This window comes from Halyomorpha halys, unplaced genomic scaffold (genome assembly GCF_000696795.3).
Source record: "Halyomorpha halys isolate HHAL.00 unplaced genomic scaffold, Hhal_1.1 Scaffold38.1, whole genome shotgun sequence".
NCBI lineage: Eukaryota > Metazoa > Arthropoda > Insecta > Hemiptera > Pentatomidae > Halyomorpha > Halyomorpha halys.
Window position 1 is genome coordinate 590,748 of NW_027110526.1, and position 12,393 is coordinate 603,140.

General features: G+C 30.6%; 1 protein-coding gene across 2 annotated transcripts in view; it reads right to left on the reverse strand.

The window, feature by feature from the left end:
• LOC106687324 (facilitated trehalose transporter Tret1) overlaps positions 1–12,393 on the reverse strand; it is a 40,418-nt gene that overhangs the window by 24,978 nt on the left and 3,047 nt on the right. Inside the window, exon 1 of one of the 2 annotated variants that reach the window (XM_067048711.1) lies at positions 1,787–1,807. The exons of the other annotated variant lie outside the window; for it this stretch is intronic. The gene's annotated coding sequence lies outside the window, so the exon portion shown is untranslated. Of the gene's footprint in view, positions 1–1,786; positions 1,808–12,393 lie in introns of those variants that run through there. 2 annotated transcript variants of the gene reach the window in all.

The following is a 12,393-nucleotide window of genomic DNA, read 5'->3' on the forward strand; positions in this document are numbered from 1 at the left end:
AAGGTTGGTGTTGAGATTATTTTGCAGAGAAAAACGCGGAGTACATTTTAGATGGATTACAGAGATAGGAACATCGCTGAGGAAAGTGTGTAGGAGACTGATGAAAAAAAAAGTCTTGTATTTTTGTTAGATCAGAAACTTTTCATACCACTCTCAGATTCAATATTTCATAAAGTTCTTTCACTGAATAACCTTTCCTGTGAAAATCAATGATTTCATATGAGCCGACCCATATATTTTTTTTTTTACGCTCTTATTTTTATGTATAAAAAGGAAAGATTGTGAATAAAATATAAAAATTACAGTCTGTGAAGTGGGGATTATTGATGACCACAAAATGATTAATGAAATCAGCTGAGCCAATATTGGATCAAACCATATCAAGGTCACTACAGCCCCATGCCCTGAGATAATGAATTTATTTATTTACGATTCAGTAAATAACATGAGATAAAGATTTTGTAGCAATTAAGCAGGATTATGATTAAACCTGCAAACAAAATCCGCATGAATATGAATTAATTTAATGACATGGATATATATAGTGGTGTTGTATGTAATTAATCCGCTAAAATATGAATTAGTCTAATGAAGTTGATATGTTTTTTTTTCCTAGTTACTTTTACAATTAAATTTTTAGAAAGGTTGCGATAGTGAAAAAATGCTGAATTTCTATTTTTGACGGAAATACACGTTTTAAAGTTTTCAGAAACTCTCGAATACGATTTTTTTTTTTAATTTACTTTCCGGTATTTAGATTTTTGTTCGAATCCGAAAATCATAAAAATAGTGATAACTTCAATAGGAGACCATTGATCTACAGAAAACTTAGTGGTATAAACCAGGTTGTAGGCTAAGTTGTGTGATGCATATATCACTTTGAATGTACAGATTTTTATTTTTTTGTTTTACAACTTACTCTTATTATAAAGTATATTTGAACAAAATTTCTTTATTGATCTTGTCGGATTTACACATCCGAGTATTGTAATATTTTTAAGTCCCATTTTAATACCCCTTCATCACATCGTGAGTCACACTTAACAACCTGTTTTATAATGAAAGCCGATAGTAGGGGTATTCATGATATTGTGTTAAATGTAAAATGTTTTACCATGTTAAATGTTATAAGTATAGCATTGTGAGCAGCACTATTTAAAGTCATGTTAAATGATAAATGCATAAGAGCTCCTAGCGGATTTTCTGAGCAACTTGTTTAGTAACCTTTCCTTCCAAAACTTCAGGTTACTGACTACTGATTATATTTTTTTAAAAAGTCCAAAACACAGGACAAAAAAAAAAAAAAAACACAAACTACGAGTAAGTAACCTATCACGACAACAAATAAAACGATGACAAGCTCAGCTGGTCTGTTTCGTGACGACATTATCTATTTAACAGACCAAGTCAAACTCTTAAATAACAGAACTAGACTCCCAGCCATGTTATATATTATATTGTTTTAAATTGGTAAACGAAGGAAATATTTCTCCATTTAACATGAGTTTTTCCATTTAACACGCTTTAACATTGCTACGGCGGGTAGAGGTTCAAAAGGAACCATTACTGGCCCAACCGTGTAAGGTGAAAACAATTATTTAGTCGAATTTTGTTATTGCTGTATTTGAAATAAAAGACATAAAAAACTGTAAGACAAAATATCGAACCATATAAACTAGAAAAAAAAAAATAAAATGAACTTCTAAAAATACAATTAAAAATTAAAAACAAAAAAATTTTGTTTATTGTCGGAGCGAATTTATGAATAAAATAATCTATATGTCACCTTGGGCGATGGGGCCCCTGTTGAAGAAATATCCTCATGGAGGAGAAGAGCCGCCCGCAGTGGCTTGAAGCAAGTATGAGGGTTGGCCAGCCTCCTTACAACCACTGACTAGGTAGAGAGATTAGGCCCGCTGACCCAGTGTATTTACGTAAAACTGGTATTATTAATACCTCTGTAGCCTAAACAAAACATGGTTATACGCAATGCTTACAACCATAACAGATCAATTATTAAGCATATGTTGGCTGCAACAAACATGTTAAACTAAAGATCATGAATACCCCTACCATAGCAACTTTTCTCTTTAAGACGCACGATTGGCAGTTGTTTTTTCAATAAAGCCATAATGAAATTTCAATAATGTTTTGGGCATTATAGATAGTTTTACCTCATTTTTATAGTTTCAAGTAGATCACTGTCACCAAGCTAAGCATTCCTAAAATGGAGTAAACTGAAGAGATCTTGCTATGCCTTTGTCAGAGGAGATTAAACATGATTGAGGCAGAACATCATTTAGATAAAATATAAACAAATTAAGTGAAATAGAAAAAGAAAAATAACTTTAATCTTTGATATCAGTATGAACATGGCACAAGAGGTTACAGTTATAGTTAGTATTATAAACAATATAATAACACAAGGGGTTTACATTACATCGAATCGTACAATGAATAATGATCCAAATCCTTGTAATGAATGGTAACCAATTCCAAACAGAACCATAGAGGAAGCACATGTTCAAACCTAACCTTTGTTTTGCTTACAGTAATTTATTTCAAAATGCCTAAAATAAGCGAAAAGAAGTGTAAAAGTTTAGCTACTGATTATATTTTTTAAAAAGTCATAAACACAAGACAAAAGAAAAAAAAAACCAAACTACGAGTAAGTAACCTAACACGACAACAAATAAAACGTTGACAAGCTCAGCTGGTCTGTTTCGTGACGTCATTCTCCATTTAACAGACCTAGTAACAGACTCTCAGCCATGTTACATGTTATATCGTTTTAACTTGGTAAAAGAAGGAAATATTTCTCCATTTATTTCCTGTCGGTAGAATATAAAATTGTGAATATAAAATTAAATTTATAAACAAAACTTTTTTAAAAATGTATTTAATGGTATTTACAACTGTATTTAAATAAAAATACTTAAGTACATTTTTTCTAAGATCATAATAGAGCCATATAGAGGAACTACCCATTGTTAGCACTATAATAATATATTATTATTATTGAGGAGAAGATGGTTGGGGGTGCGGTCAATGAAAAACACAAATAAGTTCGATTAACTTATTTTAATGTGCCAATGTTTCGGCTAGAGTTTCTAGCCTTCTTCAGGGCTAAAAACAGAACAAGATAACAACCACAGTAAGTATAGAAAAATAAAAAGGAAGAATAAACATTATAAACAGGTATAAACAAGTATAAACAGGCTCATCTCTGAAAGCCTCTATATCCAATTAGAGCCTTCTTCCGTCAACATAAAAACCAATAAGAACAACTTATCATTAACATATTCACAAATAGTTAATTTATTAAAAAAGTAATTTTCACCTTTTAATTTTTTTTTAATAAATTCATATTATTTTTTTTCCGTCCCCCTTTGAACGTATTATTTCACTTTTAAACCTTTTCTTATACATTTGTCGTCCCCCACTTATATTACGTTTCCTATTTTTAACTGTTGTTAAATAACCATGACAGTGTATCTTCCGGTACTTCGTTATTCGGTAATTCGTTGGTTCGTATAAATTTTTAACTCTTCCTATCACTATTAATCATCATCCTCTCACACCCTTTCTTCTTCTAAAATTTTTCTACTTTTTATTTTTTATTTTCACCCTCTCGTAACGTTTTCTTTATAAAAAAACACTTAGTCATTGTAGTAACGGCTTTTTTAATTTTGAGTTTGGCCGTCATTAGCGCAGTATCCATTAGGCGTTTGATCTTCCAGCGAACAGGTTCGTTTTTATTCTTTTTTAGTTTTCTTTCCCCTTTCTTTATTTTACTCTTACCCCTTATTTTCTCCACTTTTATCCATTTTCCTTACCCGCGTCATAAGTTTTGTTCACTATACTTATAATTTGCCTCTTTATCATCTGTTATTGTTACATATATTTTCTTCCTCTCAATTTTCATTTTCTTTTCATATTTAAATTTTAAATTAATTATATCTACTATGTTCATACTTCTTTGCATTATATAACTTTATTTTTATTTCATTTCCTTAATCATGTTATTTTACCCACTTTTTCAATTACCTGTGTATACATTTTATTTCCCGCTTCTCTCATCACTTCATTTTATTAATTCTATTTTGTAAAATTATTCATTTTATGTGTAAAATTATTCTGTTTACACTTCCTTTTTATTTTTCTATACTTACTGTGGTTGTTATCTTGTTCTGTTTTTAGCCCAGAAGAAGGCTAGAAACTCTAGCCGAAACGTTGACACATTAAAATAAGTTAATCGAACTTATTTGTGTTTTTCATTGACCGCACCCCCAACCATCTTCTCCTCATTCATCATCCACGGTCAACTATCTCTCATAATTACTATTATTATTATATAGGCGACAGACGGAGGTCTAAGTCCTCGCCCGATGTTTTCCTTGATACATCGCGCGTTTCTTGACGTGGTTTTTTCGTAGGGTGGGTTCGTCACTCTCATGCCTATTTTTTGTGAGTGCCACCCATTGGCTAACGTGTCTCTTAAATGTCCTGGGGGAGGCTGTGAGTGAGGTTTGTGTAATTTTATGCTTGTGAAAACCTGGATGGGACCGGGCTTGAACTCGCAACCGCAGGGTTGGTAGAAAGGCGCGTTATCACGCCACTGCCGCTGCCACACTAATAATATATACGAAACATAAATGAGAAAATTACAAAAACAAAATTTGCTAATAAGACACATCCTTTATGACAATCCACTCCAGTATTACAATGATTGACTTCTTTTTTTTCAATCAACCATACATAAGTAATTCGAAATGACCTATTTTTCGCTATAAATTGAACAGTACGTTAAAGTGCGTACCTGCTAAAATTGTACATTTTAAGTAATTAATCGTGAATCCAATACAATGAGTTTAAAACTCATTAATAAAATATAAGTTAATAACTTAAAGTGTATGATTGTAACTGACAGGCATACTTTTTCACGTCCTCTTGAGTGCAATTTTCATAAGTATATTTAATTCATTTTATTTATTCATTCCTTCACCTCCACATCTTTGTAATCAAATAAAAGAGTCATATATATTGAATGACATTATAAACAGTAGTAAAGCCAATATACCAATGTAATTTCATTTTACTTACTGAAAGCTTGTAAATGCTTGCGTTACACAAATCATAGTGTATGAAACATCTATTAATTCTTAGGGGATACATGTCCCAGAATATAATTATTTTTTCATTCATTCAAATAATTGTTTACGAAGGTGATTGCCTCTTCATTTGACGAAAATCTCTGTCCTCCGAGCGCATTTTTAGGTGAGGGAACAAAAAGAAGACGCTTAAGAAGAAGTCAACCGCTGAGGTGTAAGACGGTGCCTTGTCTTGGTGACACAGGATTTTATTTTTCTGCAAATGTGGCCGTTTTTTCATAAGTTCTGCCTTCAGCTTGTGTAGTATGCTCCTGTAATGGTTTTTCCTTTTTTGAAGATAGTCGTTTAAAATTACTCCATGACTATCCCAAAAAACAGTCGTCACTTTCGACTGTATTTTTGTTTCGGGCGTATAATGGTCTATCATTGTACTCATCTGCATCTGTATTCATCTACAATAATTAATCGGCGCCAAAACTAGGGTTTATTGCGCCTAAACTGTGCTAACAGAGCGTTGGAAATGCTCATTGGAACACATTTTTGGTCTAACATGAGCAAACGCGGCACCCAACGTCAGCACGTTTCTCCCTCCTCCCTTAGTTATAGAGTTAGTAGCATCGCGCCTTACCCTGGTCCTATCTCGCTCCCAAAGTGGAACTATAGCTTACCATTATAAATAAATTACCATTTTGAAAGGAGCGAACTCAAAGTAGGTCGGGAATGCTCACACAGCAACTGATTTTTCTGTTAATATAACAATAATATGACATGATTTTAGAATCTCGATAGGATTTTTTTTTTTGCAAGAATAAGATGTAATCCATTTATCATTTTTCCTGTAATTATAACAGGGATTAGATGTAGATTAGTTTATACTAGATTTATATTCATTTAAAAAAAATAATACTTTAATGAACAGATATGTTAAGTTGATATATTATATACCGCCAAAGTATTTGAACAAAGCTTAAATCGTCAATTTGACTAATTCAGTCTCAAATTACAATTTCTTTCACTAAAACAAAGCTATTCTGCCTTCTGGTAGTTTTATTATATTTTATGGGAAACCAAATCTTGATATTATATGCAGTGAGTAATTTAGAAAACTAAAACAAGTTAGCATTTCATCGATATTCCAATGAAAAGAATATATCTTGTTTATTAGCAATAATGTATTTGTGTAACGTCCTATCACTAAACTCAAAATTTAATTGTCTTTAATTTGTAATCAAATGAATATAATAATTTATTTGAAAAGACAATTATTCTAGTTTTTTTCTTTTTTTTTAATTTCTTCTTATATTTCCTGGGAAAATCGTAGATCACAATATTGAAATTCGTAGTGAGTGCCCCAAAAAGTATAAATGAGCAAATTTTTAAAACTTTCTATTGAGATTTCTTTCTAATTGGTTGATTGCCTAAATATCTTTTAACAAAGGAATTCAGTTCTAAGAGCTGTGGATTTTTCTAATTCTATAATTTTGGTCTTGTCAATTTATGTATCAAAATCGGATATTTATTCATTGATGATAACTAAATCATCATTGTTCATTATATCAATAGTTTTTTATGCAATGGAGACAGACAATCTTCAAAATTAGTCTTATCAAAGTCAAAAAGACATAAAACTTTGTTGTAATGACTTTTTTTTCGTATATCGATTGTGTTCAAATCAGATTGTGTTAGATGAAGATAAATTTTAAGTCTATTGCAAATTTTTGGATTTTAAAATTTTTTTATTTAAAATTCCAAAATGGTGCTACTTAACACTTTAAACTTAAATGATTAAAGAACAGCTTACTATGTCTTCGTCCTCATTAGTGAATGTGAAATATGAGTGTGAATATGATTGTGAATACGCAATAGCGCTCCGATAGATAATCGTGTTTTCTCGCCGTTTAGTGCTATATTATATTTTATGATTTTACTCTGTGCTAAATTATATTGTAGTCTATCGACCATCAGTGTCAATTATTTCTTTAAATTTAATACTTCATTTTATCTCGAAATATTTACACTCTTCAAGGTTTCTTCTATACTCTACAACAGATTCATTTATTTATGGATTTATAGACTTAATTGGAATCCACACACAAGACTGAAACAAGGAACTGCTCATAGATTCCGATTGCTACAACACTTACTTGACAAACGCTCTAAACTCCCCATTCAATACAAAAAATTAGTATACACTACGATAATCAGACCAATTTGGACATGTGGAATTGAGCTCTGGGGCTCCACCAAACCATCAAATTCCTCCCACATCCAAATTACAATCTAAAATCCTACATAAAATCCAAGGATTTAAGCATCAAGATGCTCCTTATTACGTTTCAAATAAACTCATTCACAAAGACCTTAACATCCCATTCGTTGCAGATTTGACCCAAAACAGATATGTGTCTTTTCATTCCAAACTCCTTAACCATCCTAATCCATTAATTCTTAATCTTTCATCCTTAACAATCCCTGATAATCCTCCGAGGCGTCTGAAAAGAAGATGGCCACGGGACCTTCTAATTTAAATTAATGTTTGAAGTACCACCAATGGGTGTTTCCTTCCCAAGATTTTCAAGTGTATATGAAACATACAACATATTTACTTATTGTATTATTTTGTACAGTTGTAAATTACATTAAATAAATAAAATAATAAATTTATTTATGTCTATCACACACAACCCTAATTTCTATCTTCATGAACCGAAATAGATTTTCCCTGCAACTACCAAACTGTTAATACTTATCATTAGTCATATTACTTATGTTTCGCTTAGGATTACATTTTATCATCCTGTTCTTTTGTATTTATATTGTTTACTTCGAATCACATTCTTCTTTACATTTTAGAACAAATACCACACTAAATACTATTTTTTTTTTAAATCTTCCTTTTATAAATATATGTTTTAAGATAACCGCAGCCCATTTTTAATTTCCCTGTGGACTTAACGCCACACCTTACATTGTAAATCCGTAACAGAATTACATATGGTCGAAATGACGGTCGAAACACTACAAAGTTTTACCATCTTTGCCAAAATATGGCTTCCTAACGCGTTTACCTTGGAAACGGCAGTTCCAAGTTAAAAAAATAAAAGAAATTGAAAAGTGTTCATCATAAATTTTTTTGCGTACAGCGGGTAAGTAATGTTTTACTTCTTCTAATAGGTTTACTCAGCTGTAGCTGAAAAGGTTTGGTTTGTTAAAGTGAGATGTTAAAATTCCTTTTTTATTGTATACACATTGCTCTGTGGCAAACAGTGAATATATCGATTGCGGTTGCAGTCGGTAGGTTGCCATCAAGCTATGTTGTGTGTGTTGTTTGTTCTCACTACAGCAAGAACGTTTTATGTTATTTAACCGTAACTAATAAAACAGTAAAAACATTTTATTTGTGTCCACCACCCCCGCGTTCAACATGTTTATCATTTGCAATAATATATCTCATGTGACTAACTCTAAAATATACTACTTAATATACTAGTTAAACAAAAATAAAATAAAAGTAATTAATTAATTGAGTTAATGAATTTCTATAAATGAAATGTATGTATGTAAATGAAATATGTTTGATATCGAAATTATTCAGTGAAGTTTAGGAGGGAAACATATGTTTAAAGTAGGACAAGTGTAATCAGAAAAAAAAAAGTACATAATTGATGTATTTTATAAAAAAATTAATTATTTCCCTTCAATTATATTTATATAATTTTTTTTAAAAACATTTATTAATGTATAACATTTGTATATCTGAGATTTGGAATAGATATAAAGTTACATATATTTCCATATATTAATGAAAATAAATCAATTGATCTTACATTTGCAAGTCATTTGAAGGCTTTCCTCATTGTAATTCAAATGTGACCTTTTACATATCAGTTGTAACTTTTTCCCTTTTGAATGAAACTTTTTTCATTTCAATTGTAACCACTTGAATAAGTTTATAAAAATTATTTTTATTTCTTTTATTGAATGATGATAAATGAAAAAATGATGATATTAAATTCAATAATTACTTTTCAAATAATTGCACCATATTCGTTCAACATTAATTAGATAAGTAATTTATGTTAAGTGCTAATTTTAAATAGATATATAATTAATGAAAAATAAAATTATAGTTATTTATTTATTTTGAAATGCTAATTAATATAATTGTAGTTTTATATATATTTTTTTAGAGGAGAGGGGACAAGATGTATTTAAGGTTTATTCAAAATGATATAATAATAGTGACTTGGAATGAGCATGTTGCATCAAAAGTCTTAAAAAAAAAAGAAAATGGAATCAGAACACTTCAAGATTTAATTATTCAAACATCGAAGAATAATCTAAATGTAATAGTACATTGAAATGCTCATGCCCAATCGTAAATCAGAAAATTTATTTCAACGACTGCAATCAGGACACCCTAGAACCCATCAAACGCTCACTATATCGAAGAATATTAAAAAAGGTACAAAAATCGAAAAATGAATTCCAAAAATGGATCAGAACACCCGAAAATGATTTCCATGTCGGTGGAAATTCCAAAAGTAACATTTATCCGAAAATCATATGAGCTATCCAAAATTAAATTGAATAGATCGAATCAGACCCATTGAAAACCTAGAATATGACCCCCAGATTGATAACTATACAATCAACAAAAACGCGCAAATGCGAAATAAAATCTGGTTAATCAAACAGAATCAAGACACACGAAAACGTGATAAACGATCCCCACGTCGAAGAAAAGTTCAAAAGTAACAATCAATCGAAATGCACATTCATAATTACAACAGCAAATTTGGAAATAGTAACATAGAAAACCTAAAAAACGTCACCTATTCTGAAGAAATCTGCCAAACTATAAAAGAATTTATAATAACATTTTGAGTAAAATGTGGATTACTTTTGGCTTGGAAAAGGTTTATATTTGACATGGAAATGCTATTTACAATTATACTTGGAACTTCTATATTATCAAAGTAAAATATTTTAAAATAATATCTTTTTTGTATTTAATTTAATTTAATTTAATTTTTTTACAAGATATCAGAATTCTAAAGGTACTGATGGTATAAATTATGGTTGTTTATGAAGTACATGTTTAAATACTGGCAATTTTAGTTTCTTAATTAAATTATATTTAAATAAGGGATTTTAATTTAATTTAATGAAGTCATATAATTCGAAAAAATGTCTTGTTTATTTTCAATTTATTTTCCTTAACAGATTCTGTGCTATATTCTTATGAGGCGAAAGAATTTCTTTCAAAAAATTTAAATCACATGTGAATTCTAATTATAAATTTATTTATATAGTTTTTATAAAACTAATTTTCATTATGTCATGGTTATTGATTATTTAATATATAATCCTTTTGAAATTTAGAATGAAACACAAAATATATTTAAAAAAAATTGAAAGCATACCTTCCAACCACAGAGCATACAATTAACTAAATCTGATGGTTACCAGTTGCCAGCTTAGCTAAGAATCTGTTTATAGATATATATCGGTAGAGTGCTGAACATATTTATTCTACTGTTTCATCAGGACCAACAACAACAACATAAACTACAGAAGAGTTGTGTGTTTAAGAAATATTCACTAAATTAGTTTTCCAATTATTTGTAATTATGTAAACCTTTACCTGAATGTAAACATGTATGAAATCTGCACCAATTTTCTATGTTTTAAATATGTTTAGTACAAATTTTTATTTTTCTAAAAAGTTTATTATATGGTTAAATAACAACTAAATATCATATAAATTTAATGGGGCAATTAATAAAAACTGTGTAATTAATATTTCTAAACAGAAAAATGTTTAATATGTGAGCAGTATTGATTAAATAAGATTTTAATGTTTTAATGCTTTATATAGTGTGATTTATATGTTTCATCACTAAACGGAAAGGCTTGAATTTTGTTTATGCATTGTGCAGTAATTTCAGCAATAAAATAACATTAACTAGTTATTTTACAATTCCTTGTCAATGGCTCATCTGTTATTATTGAAAGAAAGAAATCACCATCTCTGAAAATATTCTCATTATAAGGGCAGAAAAGAACACTTTAAATTCTGTTATAAAATTAGTTTGCTCCATTCATTATTTTCGCATTGCATTATTTATGATTATTTGTAAATTGTTTCTGCCAAAACTTAAAAAAAATATTGAATTGAAAATTATTTTCTATGCCATATTGGTATATTATATTAGGAGGTGTTTAAAAAAACTGCTGAAAAATTCATGGGAGTATATTTATACTGGCCTTCAAACTGGCCGGTATAGACATGGAAAATCTCCATAAATTATGGAGAATCCAATGAGAGAATTAAGTGATGAATGTGCCTTTGACCTGGTCAGAGGAATACCATATTGTGGTCAAAGTTATATCAGGTAAAATTACTTATTATGTCATTCTGCAGTTTTAGTTTAACCCAATCTTCTCAATCCGGCGGGAGTGTCCTACTATTTTGTACCCGAAGAGGTGTCTCATGAGCATTTATCATGGTAGAGGATTTGTAGTATTTTTTTAATATAATTGGATGTGATGATGACGCTAATTGGATGTGAAGAGGAGACTGACCGCCATACAGAGATTGGCTTTGCTGAGGGTCATGAAGACATATAGAACAGTGTCACATGAATTGGAGTGATGCCCCTGGATCTCATCCTCAGGGTGGATGTCCTTAAATAAGAAGTAAAGAGGCAGGAACTGGAAGCACTACTGGAGGAACTCCGAGAGAGAATCAGTGAGACTTCAAACTTATGGAAGAAAGTACTACAGGAGGACTCAATAGAGGAGTGGAATGGAAGGTGGGTAGCAAGCCAAAAGGGCGCTTCTCCTGGACAATTGGGTCTCACAGATCCTAACAGGACATGGGGGGGAGGCGTTCCAGGGAAAGCTGCAGAGCTTTGGAAAGAACATCGACCCCTGATGCCCCACATGCAGAGTTCCTGAAACAGCGTGAAATGGAGCAGAACATGTAGTAGTAGATTGCTCTGCCATGGAAGTACACTGAGCCAGGCTGTTGAGAAAGGCAAGGAAGGGGGATAAAAAAAAAAAATGATGTGATGATCAAAAAATCTTTATGATTACTTCCAATAGAATTTGAAATTGAAATTGTAGTAGTATTATAATATAAAGTAGCTCTTCAATCAGGGGCTTTAGAATCCAGATTTCATAAAAGATTTAAGATTTTCTTACCGCTGTTCATGATTAAGAAAAAGAAACACAGGAGGTGGCCAGGTGAGCAAAAAGCTCAAGTGAGAAAAAAAAA